This window comes from Adiantum capillus-veneris, chromosome 19 (genome assembly GCF_014529385.1).
Source record: "Adiantum capillus-veneris isolate H3 chromosome 19, ASM1452938v2, whole genome shotgun sequence".
Classification (NCBI taxonomy): domain Eukaryota; kingdom Viridiplantae; phylum Streptophyta; class Polypodiopsida; order Polypodiales; family Pteridaceae; genus Adiantum; species Adiantum capillus-veneris.
This window is the reverse complement of record NC_140949.1, coordinates 52,120,364-52,123,688: the sequence shown is the minus strand read 5'-3', so window position 1 is coordinate 52,123,688 and position 3,325 is coordinate 52,120,364. Positions and strand designations below refer to the sequence as shown.

The window sequence follows — 3,325 nt, the reverse complement described above, 5'->3', positions numbered from 1 at the left end:
CACACCCTTTGTTTCCTTGAGCTTGCTAGTTTAGGCTTGTTGTGTGCTTGGAGCCGTTTGTGGCTCGCATACGGTGTATTGGCAAGTCCCTTGCTTCGACAGTGCGGCAAGGAGCGCACAATGAGCTATTTCTCTTTCCACTCCAAATGAATGCCATGTGCGTCTCTTGCTTTGCCCAAAATACACACATATGCACATGCTTCTAGTGACGTGTTTCCATGTTTGCAGCTTCTCTCTCTCTCTCTCTCTCTCTCTCTCTCTCTCTCTCTCTCTCTCTCTCTCTCTCTCTCTAACTCCTTAAATTTTGAACTTTATGTCAAACTTCCTTGTGTTTTCATTGGTTTTAGTAAAATGTACACCATTTGTAGGCAATGAAGCCCAATCAAATAGACGGTTTTTCTACCATGGACAAATGTTTACCTCCAAAAAATTGAAGCATAATGTGCTTGTTGCTTCTCAATATTTTCCACACTTGATGATCATCTCCCTCTAAGCCTCTGTAGCCATCGCTCTTTAGGAATCGTGTCTGCCCACTCAGGCCGATAACCACCTAAGAAGATACTCTACATGGCAATCCGAATAGATTCACAACACTCAGAAGGGAGGGGGGAGTGATCTACGGGCTTGTTCCTCTTCCTTTGCTCTAACCACGGTAGTGTCTTCTTTGTGTTGCCTCTTAGTCTCATCCATATCATCTACATCATCCTCCTCTTCATAGTTAGGGTTTGAATTGTGTGTATTTGCAGATAGTTGCAATTCGGCAAGCTGCCTATACACATTTATTTCCATGCCATCAAAGTGTACAACATGTCCATTGTTGGGATTTGTCAAATGATTCTGCATGGGATAATTATGAAGATCACGCCTCGTGTTTTTGTGGAGCACACCACCATTTTGTATCTCTCCTTGTCCTACATCGATGCAAGAGTCATGGTTGTGGGAAGTTGTCCTAATATCTAGGTTTTCACCATTGATGCCAATTCCATTGCTAGTTCCATGGTTGTAAGCAACAGATCCACTGTCTTGTAGAAAAGGGCTTCCTCCATTGTGAGCAAGGAAGCTACCACTGTTCAGGGTCGTCCCCTTCGCTACTGTTTAGGAGACAGTGACGACATTCGATGCATTGAATGTGTGGAGACTATCTAAGGAGCCCTTGTTGCTCTCAGAGGAGTTCAGATATGATCGGCCAACAACTGAAAATAGCCTGCGTCACTTGAAACAGGCAGAGCCATCGTTGATGCAGCAATGCTCTCTCTCTCTCTCTCTCTCTCTCTCTCTCTCTCTCTCTCTCTCTCTCTCTCTCTCTCTCTCTCTCTCTCTCTCTCTCTCTCTCTCTCTCTCTCTCTCTCTCTCTCTCTCTCAATATTGGATCAGACACTCTATTACATCCACCAACATTGTATAAGTTTGGTCTCATAGGTCATCTTGGCAGTTTAATATAACATTTCATTTCAACTCTCTCTCTCTCTCTCTCTCTCTCTCTCTCTCTCTCTCTCTCTCACACACACACACACACACACACACACACACACACACACACACACACACACAAAACAATGGCCCAGACACTCTATTAGATCCACCAGCACTGTACAAGTTTGGTCTAATAGGCCATTTGAGACATTTAATATAACATTTCATTATCTCTCTCTCTCTCTCTCTCTCTCTCTCTCTCTCTCTCTCTCTCTCTCTCTCTCTCTCTCTCTCTCTCTCTCTCTCTCTCTCTCTCTCTCTCTCTCTCTCTCTCTCTCTCTCTACAAGAGGTTGTGTGCTCTTGTGACGCTTTTAGCGACGGAAATACATAGGGTTTTTATAACCGTCGGCGTCGCTATTAGCGTCGATACGGGAATGTCGCTATGGCAGTCGCTATAAGCATCGCTATCTAGCAACAGCTATAGCGGCGCTGCAGGGCCATCAATAGCGACACTGCAGAGCCTAATATAGCGACGGTCATAGCGACGCCCAAGATGAAATTTTTTTGGTGGCAGGGCATTCAACCATCAAGCATATTGAATGTTTCATTTGTCTATTTACCTTTGAAAAAAAGTGCAAAGGTAAATATAGACCCAAAATAGTCACCGACAAGACAATATAATCATTAACTCCATCATCCATAGTACGTATTGTTTGCAAAATAAAGATACAAAAATGACAAGAGTGAATTGATGAAAGTAAATCAATGACAATTGTACACAGCAGCAAAATCATTTGATTGTTAATCATTGCAAATGTAATAGTTACAAACCATTGTCATTATTTTAAAAATATACATAGTTTTCAAAAAGACGTATAAAAGTCGTCTCATGATACATAATCTATGACAAAAAGAAACTAATGCTATCTAGCTATGGCTAAACTGACATCGTCTAATCAGACATCTCATCGAGTCAAAGCGCCGTATCTGTCGGATTCTGCAAAAAAAAAAAACAATAAGATAGCTTTTTGTAAGTATAAACATATAGCGACGTTTATAAAACAATACAATAAATAGAAAAGAATAAACCCTAATACTAACCATGCCGACGCGAGAAGTTAGGATGTCTATAAGGGCGTTTAAGCCCTTCTTGCCTGCGTACTCACGCTCTTACGGTGTGGATCACGTCCTGTAAACGACCACTATCAAAACATACAAAGAATCCATTACGTTAGAATTTTCAAATCCCATAAACCCTAAACCCTAAACTATCGATCCATTTTTTGACGATCCGTTCCACCTAAAATGTCGACCTTTACACCATGCTGCTGTGTATGACTTATACTACAACCAACAAAGATTATGAGTGGCCGTTCAAACATCTAGAAAGTTACTAGTTGTACATTGCAAACTTACCTTGGTCACGCAACCCCTTAAGTACTCCCACTCTTCCTCAATCACTTCTTCACCGCACTGTTGTGAACTTTTCAATTGGTTGTGCAACCATCTTAAGCTCATGAATGTTGGTAGACTCTCCAGACCCGTCGGATAGTGCATCGGTGGTCGTCCTCCCCATCTCCACTCGATTCTTGCCCTTTGTCGCTCTTGCTTTGCATCCTCATATTGTGAAATCCACTTCTGCATGACTGGATTGTGAAGCATGCAAAATCGGTTGATTTTAGCCTCTAGATCTTCGGTCATCTTCTTCTCAACACCGAGATTGCACATGACAATTCCAGATATGCGCTCATCATCTATGGTTCACCATAGAGTGTCCCGGGCTTTATCAAATCCATCTAGCCACTCTCCAACGTACACTAGGGACTCTGATACCAGCCAACCTTCTGCCATGCTACCCTCCGGACGTGCCTTCTGACGCACATATCCCTTGAGCGTTTTCATGAAACGTTC

At 42.5% G+C, this 3,325-nt stretch overlaps 1 pseudogene; it reads right to left on the bottom strand.

Moving 5' to 3' along the window:
- Positions 1 to 479: 479 nt before the first annotated feature.
- LOC147434009 (uncharacterized) lies at positions 480 to 1,232 on the bottom strand (annotated as a pseudogene).
- Between the last annotated feature and the right edge of the window lie 2,093 nt (positions 1,233 to 3,325).